This window comes from Meleagris gallopavo, chromosome 8, assembly GCF_000146605.3.
Source record: "Meleagris gallopavo isolate NT-WF06-2002-E0010 breed Aviagen turkey brand Nicholas breeding stock chromosome 8, Turkey_5.1, whole genome shotgun sequence".
Lineage (NCBI taxonomy): Eukaryota > Metazoa > Chordata > Aves > Galliformes > Phasianidae > Meleagris > Meleagris gallopavo.
Window position 1 is genome coordinate 3,244,099 of NC_015018.2, and position 12,549 is coordinate 3,256,647.

The 12,549-nt window shown below is 41.4% G+C and overlaps 1 protein-coding gene across 7 annotated transcripts in view; it reads left to right on the top strand.

The window, feature by feature from the left end:
* Window positions 1–12,549, top strand: part of PCDH15 (protocadherin related 15) — a 566,546-nt gene that overhangs the window by 212,623 nt on the left and 341,374 nt on the right. The window contains exon 1 of one of the 7 annotated variants that reach the window (XR_002117519.2): window positions 11,442–11,643. The exons of the other annotated variants lie outside the window; for them this stretch is intronic. The gene's annotated coding sequence lies outside the window, so the exon portion shown is untranslated. Of the gene's footprint in view, window positions 1–11,441; window positions 11,644–12,549 lie in introns of those variants that run through there. 7 annotated transcript variants of the gene reach the window in all.

The following is a 12,549-nucleotide window of genomic DNA, read 5'->3' on the forward strand; positions in this document are numbered from 1 at the left end:
CCCTTAAATAGTTCTTTCTTTTGAATACTGCTGGTGCTTTGCCTTTGGAACTGCAATGGATTGATGTGTAAGCGGGTTCTACTTTCCATGTGACATTGGAGATGCTAAAACACTTTGTGTGCTTCGACATTTCCAGAAAGCTATCACGGCTTCCTTCCCAGCATACCAACACACATTATATTATAAATAAGATAAATGTTTGTTTTCAACTATTTATGTTATGTTAGCTGAGTGAGTGAAGAAGAGAGTGGGATTGCGACAAATGATACGTGAAGATTTGGAGATGTAAGTTTTGATGATTCACTCAGACAAATAAGGTTTGTTGCAGCTTGCTTCTGAATGCCAGGGTGCTTTTAGGTATCAGAAGGAGAGTTTAGGGTCCTCAACTGCGAGCTCCCAATCTGCACACAGTCTGTAAACTGTATGCACCTGCCCAATCCCAGCCATGGGCTTTCTTTTCCACCAGTAGCCAGAAGAGCCTGAGGACACAGCAGGGAGATTGTTGCTGTTGTTTTTATTGCTCTTGTAGTGTCATTGCAAAGTGCTTCTCTGGTTTCAAGCTATGACGGCGCGTGCTGGCCCTGCTACACGGCTGGTCTTGGGAAAGCAGGCGTTGATCACAAGTTGGCAGATGGTAAAAATTTGAGAAGTCCCACCTTGAGCACGGTCATAATCACAGCACTCACGGATTTGGAACCGCCGAGTAAAACAGCTGCTGTCTGACACAGTAGGTCAGAAGGTGAGGGTGGGATACAGAGCTGTTGCTGATCCATAAATTTACGCAGTTTTTTCATAAATAAATGACATTTAATTTCAATTTGGGTGATGTACTTTCACGCTGTACCCTTCCTTTAACAGTTTTGTGGTGAGTTTTCAGCACACTTGATACCTGGGTGACTGAATTTTAGAAGTTCCCTGATCAGCCCATTGAGCAGCTGCTTTAGTAACACTGTGCACTGAGAAGAGCTCTGTATTCACCACTGCTTCTGTGTCTCAAGTTCTGCTTCCTGCGTGCTTTGGAGCTTCCCGGTCAGAGAATCTAGTGCTGCACCTCTTGAAATCTCCAAAGTATGGTGTGAGGGGATGTGAGAAAGACAGCAGGCCAAGTGATGTGATGGCTTGGGTTGGCAGCCCAAGGTCTGCTTCTGTACCTTTGGAGTACTTTTTTTTTTAATCTGTCTGATGTGATCTAATCACATCAGACCTGTGCAGTGCCGTATTTGTTTTCTGAGGAGCTTCTGGTTTTGCCTCTGTAAGTGAATCTTGCCTCCTGTTCTTTGTTCCGGTGTGATTCCAACGTACTGAACATTGAGCACACCATAGGCGAGGCTTTCCTTAGAGGCAGGGAGCAGGATAAGAACTTACGGTCCTGTAATTTAAAATGTAATAGCTTAGACTTGCCCGGATTTCCCAGCGTCAGCTGGAAGTGGAGACCACACAGGAATTTATGAGCCGTGGCAGACCATGGTTATTACTACACTTGTTTCAGCTGATGAGTTCCACACTAGACATAGCTCAAGGCTGGTGCTGGTGTTTACAGAGCTCTCCCGAGGAAAGGTGATTGATGGATCCAAGGCCTCATGCTATTGTGGCCTCGCATCAACATCGGGGACTTGAGAATGCAACACAAACCACACTGCGGGAGGGTGGACCTGTTGCTTGTATTATGGTGTAACTTCTTTTCCCTTCTGACTTAGCTCAGTGAAGAAGGTTTCCATGTGGTATAGATCTCAGTGATGCCACTGCTCGCATCTCTCTGATTAGCATTTGAGCCGAGGCCCTGCAGGTATGCGTGCTGTCAGGTGAACTCTGCCAGTTCCAGTCCTGGTGAGCACTGTCCCAGATGTCTCCATGTGCACCCCTGCAAGCAGCAGCACTGCCTCTAGCCCTGTCTCTCATCATCCTTGCTGAGCGGAACAGCCTTAACCCTCAGGGCTAACCACTACGACTCTTTACTCCTCATGCAGGAGCTTGGCTCTGGGATTGCGGTTGGTAAGAGCAAACAATTATACATCCAACCCCTGAGAAACATGACCTAAGCGTAGCAGACCTGCAGGAATGTAAAATCAGTAAGTAGTGGCAGTGCTGATGCAGTCTTTGGTTTCTAGCTCACAGACATCTGGGATGCTGGCAGATATGTGCAGCAAATGAGACAAATCTAAGTGCCCAATGGGGAGGGGAAAGAAAAAGGTTTCTGTGCTTCCTATCTTGCCACACAACCTACATGATTGTTATGAAATGAGCTGATGAGAGAGATTACTTCTCCCACTATCATTAGCATGCAAGTGTTCTCTGAATGTGCCAGATGTTTGGCTTGCATTATCTAGAAGTTTCTTTCATTTCCAGCCCTACTGAAAGGGAAGCTTGAACACGTCCAGCAGAATTATAAACAGTTTCCTGTACCAATGAAGACAGTAGCATACTTAATGAACCGCATCATGCTAATAGTAAATCCAGCTCATGAATGCTTTCCTGTTATTTTAGAGAGGTGGCCGAGTGGCATTTTTCTGATTCTGGATCACTGAATCCGTATGGAAGCGCAAATTATTTGCCTGAGGAAAGCTTTCTTTTGTGTTAATATTTGGAAGGAAGGTTGCTGTAGTACCTTTGCAGTCAGATTTCTGTGAGACTTACTCAGAATAGCCTTGTATTCAAAGGCGTGTCCCCTGAGATACCATCAGCTGAAAAAAAAAAAGTCTTTAGCTATTTTTTTTATTAATTCTGCAGAACATGAAGATTTTTTTTCATAAGTACTACAATACCAACTTCAGTAATGTTATTTGCAAGCGTTCATTTGTGCAGAAAGAAGAGTTTCTGAACTGTAGGTTGCAACCAGCTAGTTAAGACTTGCGTGTTAAATACTGCTCTGCCAAAAGCCTGGTGGACTCATGCAGTAAGGCAGTCGTTATCACTTCCTAGAATATTCCTAAGGAATGTCATACTTTTCATCCAGGAATGGGGAAATGCACAGATAGTCTTGTAAGATCTATTGCAGGGATATACGGAGATGCCATCATCATGTTGGCATCTCACCCTGTGGTTTCTCCCTGCGTGCTTCCAGAGTAGTAAAGGAGGATTAATGATGGCAGATCCGTCTCTGAAAACAAGCTTTGAAGGATGAGTGTCCCCATTCATTGTATCTTTTAGGAAAGACCCACTACGTCATGAATTCTTCCTGAATAGCTGGCAAGAATTAACAGTATCTTGAAATGGAGCATAGGAAGAAATGAAGAGGCCTAGAGCATCCTGGATGCAGAAATCCCTTTGGGGTCTGGCTTGTCCTATGTCAGAGCTCCTGGAACAGCTCTGTGCTCAGCTCCTCAGTATCTCAGGTGAGATCATGGAGCAGTTATGCCATTTTAAAGCAGTAGTTTCCCATCAGTTTGATCAGCATGGATATGAAACAGTGGATTGATGGGAGATGACTTGGGGCTATAAGTGATGTTGTGGGTACTGGCCATACATTGTGCTTTTTCTGTGGACTTGGTGTACTTGCTTTTCACAAGGTCATCAGTTTTTACGAGCTGTGACCTCAAATCCTGGTCATGAGCTTTAATTTGAGAAAAGGATCCGATACTTTATTTCTTGTTTTCTGAGAGGGAATTGTGAGAGGATTTGGCATGAAGAGAAGTAGGGGAAGGTGAAAGGAAAGGCAGTGGGAATGAGAAGAATATACAAAGCCCAATCATGCTGGGAAAGAGGATGCAGAGGATGATAAGAGCGAGAAAAAGGAAAACTTGTGAATAAACCCAGAAGCAGGCTGGGCCAGATTGATTAGTTTCACTCATCTAGGAAAGTTGTGAAGAGAACTGCATGGCTCTCCTTACCTGCTGGAAGCTGCCTGGATGATGCCCTTAGTTTGTGTCACTTTGTTGCATGGTTTGTTTTGACAAGACCAGTAAAGCCATGCAGTGTTACAGAGCAGCACGTTCTCCTTGCAATGCAATTTCTTTGAATGCTTCCACTGTGTTAATATCAGACTGGGAAGGAAATTCAGTGCTTAGTGTGTAGTATGTATAATGCATGCTCTGTATTTGCTCCTGTCTGTGGGTAGCTGAAAGAGGGTTGTTTTTTTTTTTTTTATCAACTCTGTGACATAAATGAGCTCAACTAGAATACTGACTTCTGGGTATTAGGCTATTACAGTTAAAATATCAGACATATGACTTTTCAGAAATGACAGGTGCTCTGAAAATCATGGCTACGCATAAATACATTTTCCTTTATGTATTACCTGGCTGAAATAAGAAGCTGCACAAAATGTGTGTTTCGTTCATGCCATAAACAAAGAATAGCTTATAACACGCTGTTGGTTCTTTTTTTGGCCATGCAATTCTGTGTGATCACTGCTTTTTAACTGTTGGGGTTTTTGTTTCCAGCAGTTCTTGCATGTGATACTTCGTTCTTTTCTCCCACTGTTTTGCTTCTGAAGAATTTGGGAACTGGAGTGATTATTTTTTGTGTATGTGTGTGTAAAGTGGAGAGAGAACTTAATTGTCAATATTGGGCTTCTGTCACGTTTTCTCATATTTACTCATATAGGGTGGGGAAAACCAAGACTTACGTTCCACCTCTTGCAGTAATAAAGTAGTAATAAGCTCTAGAATGACAGGAAAACAACTGCCTGCAAAATGTTATGTTACAGTACGTAGCACAATGTCAAGTGCTCTCCATAAGAGAATTTTGGAGCAATTCCTGTTATTTCTTAAAATAAGTAAATACTTCCCATTTTTTCAGTTAATAACTCTGAAATGTCATTGAATATCTATGAACTTCTAGAAATAAAACATACTGATTTTCTTTAAATGATTTTGTGTATTTGAGAAATATTTAGGAATAAATATATTTTGGTAAAGAAAGAATAATTACTTACACATATTCAGTGACCGATGTTTTATAAAATACACTTATAAAAGACACCGCTTCAGTAAACTTTTAAGTGGCCAACTACATTTAGGAATAAAACTGCAGTTTTTATAGAAAGAGTAGTATTTCTTGAGTGTGATACAGTACTGGAACAGCTGCCCAGAGAGGTGGCGGAGTCTCCTTCTGTGTGGTGATACTCAAGACACCATCTGGATGCCTGTGTCACCTGTTGTGGGATACCTGCTTTAGCAGGAGGCTGGGCAAGATGTTCACCAGAGGTCCCTTCCAAGCCCTGCCATTCCATGATTTCCCAGGTGTTCTCAGAAGGCATGCGGAATGTTATACTGTTGGTGATAGGTGGATGGTTGGAATGGATGATCTTGAAGGTCTTTTCCAACCTTGGTGATTCTGCGATTGTGCTCTGATGCCTTATTTTAACATAAATTATTTGCCTACTTTAGTATTGGTGGTTTAAAACCAACCAAATGGTATCATACAATATTTACCTTCAAGACTGTTTTTTTTTCTATTTTACGTATACTCTAAGTCTTGCAGTCCTGTTTACTGCATGGATTATGCTTAAGATTCTGTTGGGGTTTTTGGCGAGGGTAGGAGGGACAGGGTAGGGGGGTTTGTCAGAGTTGTTAAAATTAAGATCTAGGTTAAGTGACTAGCCTTATGAGTGTTTCAGAGCTATATATACTCCCGTGAGTGGTTCCACTTGCTGCACTCAGGAGATGAGGCATTGTGCCCAAAGTAACTTTTTATTATTGCAGCTATCAGCGTTTTGTCGATCATACACATCCAGAGCAGGTGTTGAGTCTTTTATTTCATGTAGAGCCAAGTGCAATTGTTTTCAGTGTCAAAAATTTGCAGAGGAGCTTGTAAGAAGAAGCTGCTGATCATCAAGTCACCTCCCAGTCAAAGTTAGCAGCCTTTCACTTGGAAAACCCAGGTTTTCTCAGTCATTAGTGGTATTAGGTTTATGTTAGTGTCCTCAGCATCCTAGTGTACTGTCTTGCCTCTTTCAAACTGAGAAGTTCTAATACAACTCATGGGATGATTCCTTTTCTTATGCATCAGCGTTTGTAAGATGTGTTACCTCTTCCTTTGGTATTCATGAAGGCTTAGGAGATGCAACTAAATACTCCATTGTACTGGGGTAATGGGAACACTTTGTTGCTTCTCCTTTCTGGGGCTTGAACCGTGCAGGTGAACTTTAAACACATTTATGTGTGAATACTTGGAAGGGTACGTGCCTGCACCAGGTCTATACACAATGCAGACTAAAAGCCATTGTGCTGTATTTTCAGTAGTTTTCAGAGTTTAAAGAAAATAACAAATGCTCTCATTATACTCACTATATTATTGTTGTAATATGTTATACGTTATATTATTATACTCTCACTAAAGCCATCAGGCTTTAGTGTTGCTTGCACATACAGCACAACTCGTGGTTGGCAAGATATGCATGTAGTTTGTTGTCTTTCACCACTTCTGTTCTCCAGAGCTGCTGAGGATGGGAACTCTCCTTCATTTAGGCAGTTCAGGGGAAGATCTGGCATTTGCATTTCTGGGGAAGTGCCTGGAGAAGATGAGAGCATTTGAGGTGCTAACAGTTAAGTGGAAAATGAAATTGGTCGAGGTGACAGCTAAATGGATGGTCTTCATTTGTTGTTCCCACAGTTGCTTGCTTGCTCTTTACCAAAATTAGCAAGGCGTGCTGATGAATGAGACCCAGCATGGCAATATCTTCTCTAAGCAACCTGTAGTGGCAAATGATCCTTGAACCCTGGCTGTACGTGCCTCTGTGTGGAATGAAAAAGGCAGACAGCCACCTAGAAATAGGGCAGAAAAAAGAAATGACTTTTTCTGGAGTCTTTTTTTTTTTTTGGTTATTTTTTAATTTAAAGAATATAAACCAATAATGTGGAAAAGCGACTTTTCAGGGCAATCCAAAGTACTGTAAAGGTATCCATGTGTTAAAAATGTACCTCCCATGGGTGTTTAGCTTTGACCTACTGGTATTTCTCAGTTCAATAATATTCTATTTGAGCATCCTATCTGTTTTTGTATAGAAGAGGGATGTGCACTCCTGCTGTAAATGACAAGCTTAATCAATCTGTGTATGCCATTTATCTAATTACAAGCAGAGATTATTAGGTTTTTAGATAATCTTTTAAATTAGATCAGAAATCATTTTGTCTTACAGCTTTATGATTCCTTTCGAACATAGTTTTGTTTTCCTGCCTAGAAAAATGGTGTGTTCTGTAGTCTTCCTTCCTGTTTCCAGGTATTCCCATTACATTTTCCTGCCCTGCAGCTTCTGAGAAATTCTGTTGTGCATTTTTAAGGCAGCACGTGCTGCTGGAAAAACTATTGTGGAATCATTAAGGTTGGAAAAGACCTCTAAGATCATCTAGTCTAATCACCACTATGTCCTTAAGTGCTTCGTCTACAAAGTTCTTGAACACCTCCAGGGATGGTGACTCCACCAACACGAGCCTCCTCTCTGCACAAGCTGAGGCCATTACCTACGTGGGGTTGTTGTGTCCAAAGTGCACAACCTGTCACTTGATCTTGTTAAATCTCAGTCAACTGGCCTCAACCTGCTGATCCAGCCTACCCGGAACCGTCTGTAGAGCCTTCATACTCTCAGGCAGATCAACACTTCCTCCCACCTTGGTGTGGTCTGCAAAATGTATGTATGTTACTTGCTGATAAAATATTGCCGATGAACATTGCCGAGTGACTCTGTGATGTGGAAGGAGATAAGTGTTAACTTCTTGCATGTTCATGCCATGCTTTGACAATGTGTGAGAAGCTCTCGTGGGAATTGCTTTTTTCAGTGCTGTCTTCATTGTATTTGTTCCATGTGGTTTCTGTTTCTACATGTTCTCCCCTCCTGAGAATTACTTTGGTGAGATTAATCTGCCTGTGCGGTCCTCCAAATGGGAAGGAGAAAGTGGTACAGCAAGTACCAGCAAGTACCTGCCCCTTAATTGTGCCTTCCCCTCTCTAGCATTTGCTCTGCACAGCCCAAGCTCTATCATCTAAGGTGGCTTTAAGCTCAACCAGCAGCTATTGCTTTCTTGTGGTGTTTCAGTGCTGTGTGTGCTTCATGCAATATATAGGAGGCTCCTATTTTTAGCAAAGCCATTTTTCATGACACAATTTGAGTGCAAATTGCACTTCCAGTTAAGCAGTACAGGTCTTCTCTACCCATCTACCTGTGTTCCTCACTTTGCCTCTCTCAAATCTGTTCTGTGGTCCCTTAGCTGTGGTCCTACCCCTTAGTTTCTGCATGCAAGCTGGATGCAGCAAGCTGCATTCAAAGTAATACAGTGTTTAAATTCCAGCTAAGCAGCTCCTTTCCTTGGATACTTTAATTCAAATTTACATTTAACATAGTTGTTGTTTTTTTTAATATTTCCCCAAATGAGCTCTGTTATAAATGCACTATTTCACAGTTGCTAATCACATACCATGTGTGCAGCTGTTGTGACTCTTCCCACTGGGTGAAAATGCACTCATCTTCCCCTAATTGTGATTAGTATTCAAGCAGTACTGCAAGAAACCATCGTTCCCTCTGCTCTGCTCACACAGGTCACGAAAGCAAGCTCAATTCTCCTTCCATGTTCCTCAGACAGTGAGGTTTGCATTTAAAAGGGGGGGAAAAAAAACCAAACACAAATGAAATAAGCCCCCTAAATGATTGCTGTTGCTATTTTTCTTTTTCTTTTTAAAAACGAGGAAGCTCACATGCATTATAAGCTATTTACCAAATTCAGTGGTAACAAATAAAACCTCTTTTTTTTCCTCTGTGCTTCTGTTACTCAATTTTGAGGGTTTAAATATACGTATTTCCTTCTTTGCAGTTCACTGTCAATACCTCATAGTATGTCATAGCTATTACAGTAAAGCCTCATTTGTCAGTGATTTTTTGCTAAAGATCCAGGGCAGGGTAGCACGTGCTTATGTTTCTATTTCTGAGACCACTTCAGTTAAGAACTCACCAATTTTGGACTGGAGTTTTTCAAAGGTGCTCAAGATCTTGATCCATCCATGAGAGATGAAGGTACTGCAGGGGATGGATGCTTATCCTATGTAGTGCTTACAGTGCCTGATAAGTAAATTCTTAAAATTCCTTAGGTTCCCCTCAGAGCTTTTTCATTAATACAAGACTTGTACAGAGTAATTAGTTTCCTTCCTTTTTCAGTCATTTGTAGCTACAGAGATGTCGCTATGCTCAGTGTTTCTGTTGCCTGGGGCTATTTTGGTTTGTAATTATATCTACTCTTTCCCTATTCTTTGTGAAAACAAGTTTGCAGAGCCAGGGGGCAGTTCCTGAGGGCAGGCAAGTCTTGAAACTTCACCAGACGCATCAAATTTAGGCTGATGTTGCGGTGCTCAGCTTCAGGTGCCACTCAGCAGCTTCCAGTTGGATTATTGCAGTCAGTTGCAGCAGGGCGCTTTGCAGCTGAGAGTGGGCCAAATCATTGTAGTGCCATCAATTTCACTCCTGATATAGCCGTTTCAAAATACCAACTCTTTTGGACTGCATTCCTGTATCATGACTGTTTGATGCTAATAGAAATTGCTCATTGTAATCCATCGACTTAGAGGCTGCCAGAATCTTCACCACGAAGTGTCACCTTCAATTCCTTGGGCTGATCAGCGTTATGCCCACGTTGATCATTGCCCAGCTGGTGATGACGCAGTTGCATTTAGCTTTGGATTCTTTCTTTTCTTATAGGGCTTTAAAATCTGTTCTTTTTTTTTTTTTGATGTTTATTTGATTAGAGCTGTGGTCATTTAGTAGGCTGCTGTTGTCTTGGTTTTATGCACAGATGTTGAAAATGTGTCCTAAAGTAGTTGGCTCTGCTATTATGAATGACAGTGACCTCGAGCTAGGACTATTTCTAGGAAGACTGCACAGACAGTTTTGGTGCACAGAGGGACACAGGCAGTGCTGCTTAATCAGATGTTTCATAAATTAATGAAGGCTTAAACTCTGCTCATTTCTGATATACTGCGGTTAATAATCCCATTAATTCTGAAAGGCCAGGAAGAAACAAATTATGCGTTTTCAAGATTTATCGTTCTGGCATTTACAGTCTTTGCAAATCCTACTGTGTATTCTTGTATTTTTTTTTTCAAAATGATTATCCTCTGGGAACTCGACAATTTCGAGTCATGCACTGACAAATTAAAAATAAAACTCCAATTACCTGGGGTTCTGGGAAGGGCTTTTGCTGCTGATCTCCGGTTTCTGAGCTCTTAAGGTCCACCAGCTGCTTCTGAGCATTTCTGAACAGTTGACTGCTCAGGAATACCAGTAAAGCATTTTCATGAATGCTGACGATTTCCATGACTTCATGCTTTTAGAGGAAGAGACTAATTCACGTGAGGACCTCTGCTGCAAGTAGCTAAGAAGATGGGAAGTGTTTAGGTACGACATAGGTACGTTTGGGAAATCCAGGTGACATTGCTTTGTGTGTGAAAGAAGCATTTGTGCTGCCAGCAGGATTCAGCAGAGGCAGAGTTGCTCTCCATTCCTGCTCGTGTTTCCAAACCAGTGTGTTAAAGTGGGACCCTTTAAAAGTAGATTCTGGCTTTGGCTTTTCTGTATGTGAAAAACAGGGAATGTAGACTTCATTTTCTTTCAGTGACGTTTTGAACTCTGCTGTTAACCAAAGTTGGGATTGCTCAGTTTTTTTGTAGGGAAGAATGAGGTTTCTGGCTACTCAAAGCGCAGGTGTGAATTTGTGTTACTATTTTTTTCCTGGAGATCTGCTGTATTCTTTGTTTTTTGTTTTGTTTTTTTTTATTCCCTCTAGCTTTCAGTTAAAAATGATGGCTGAAAGTGGTTCCCTCAGCTCCTGAAGTGGCTGCTGGGCTGTCCTCTGCCTCATGGTGGCCATGACACAGAGTTGCCTTGCTTTACTGGCTGGCATTTGGTTGAGCTGATGTTGTTCCTTCACTTTACCTTGAAGAATGATCCAGAACCAGCAATTCTCTCGCTCGTGTTTTCTTGTCTTGTTCTCTGTGAGAAGGGAAAATGAACTGTAGAGGCACAAACTGATAGCTATTTCTTTGTCTTGTTAATTAGACCTGCTTACCTACATGAAGTGTGGCAAGTTAACTACTTTCTGCATTTAAGACTTTCTTAGGGCTTGATTTTTATATCCACGTTATGTTCACTGAATGTAACTTAAATTTTGGAAGAGCTCAACTTTTCTGAAATGAAACAGCAGTATGTATACTTTCGTGTAATCTGCACTGTGTCAGTTACCCAGAATTACGGCTGCATAATTTACTTATTAGTAAAATCTACTAATTAACTGAGAGAGGAGAGGTTTAGGTTGGATATTAGGAGGAAGTTTTTCACCCAGAGGGTGGTGAGGCACTGGAACAGGTTGCCCAAGGAGGCTGTGGATGCCCCATCCCTACAGGCATCCAAGGCCAGGCTGGATGTGGCTCTGGGCAGCCTGGGCTGCTGGTTGGTGACCTGCACACAGCAGGGGGTTGGAACCGGATGGTCATTGTGATCCTTTGCAACCCAGGCCATTCTGTGATTCTATGATTTCCGTGGTGGTTCTGAAGGTTCATTAGGAAGGAGGGTGCTGCATTGGGCTCGTTGAATGGTAGAGATGCAAAACTTCTCTAGGTAACTAGATGAGTTTGGGTGATACAGGCATGAACTCCCATTCAAGTGTTTCCTGTAAGCAGATTCCAAACCTGCAGTTGTCATTATGACCAGCAAGAGATAACGAGGTAACAGCAGAAAAATCTATGTGTATATATATATATATATATATATTAGCTTCCTAAGTGTTTGCTCTTATTTTTCCAAACAATAGCTGTATTCATACTTTTTTTCATACACCAATTATTTGTTCCAGCCATGCTTTATTAGACACATTGAAAACAGTTTTGAGAAGAACGTGAAATATATTGAGCTACCTGCTAATCCTGTACTTCTATATTTCTTGCAAGTTTGTCTTCCATTTATTGTTTATTAATTTTCTGCCTTCTACTCAATGTTTTCACTTTACTGTCAATATTGTCCAAGTCAGTCAGCAAACGGGCAGCTTAATACGTGTAGATCTTACTTCCAAGCAGCAGAGGTGAGTTCCCTTGTATAATGTTACCTGAAGATGGCAACCCCAAACCATGGGTAGTCCTGTCATTCTGAGCATTTTAATAGCTTCCTATGGAGGTAATGAGGCATTTGTAGCAGCTTAAAAGCTGCTGTGTTGACCACTGTTGGGTGCACTGTAACGCTGTAAAGTGTGTAGATTGGAGATCTGTACTGACTTCACCCCTCCCAATATTCTCACACGCACAAAAAAATAAATATATACAGCAGTTTATTTGAGAAATAACACCGTTGGCCTTAACAGTCTTTAAATGGTGTGGGGTTTTTTTGTTGTTTGTTTGCTTTTTTTTTTTTTTAACTAGGAACACATTATAAAAAAGGAAACACCCTTATGGTAGATGTCATTGATGTTATGTTGCACGAACCCAATTGGATCTGCTAACTTCAAGTGTGATGTAACTATGCCAAAGTAATAGGAGTCATGCTGTAGTGTCGGCTGCAGAGCTAAGATTTGGTGTCTGCATCTCATCTTTTATCCTATGTAAATAAGGCATTGCTCTTAAAAAAAAAAAAAAAGAAAA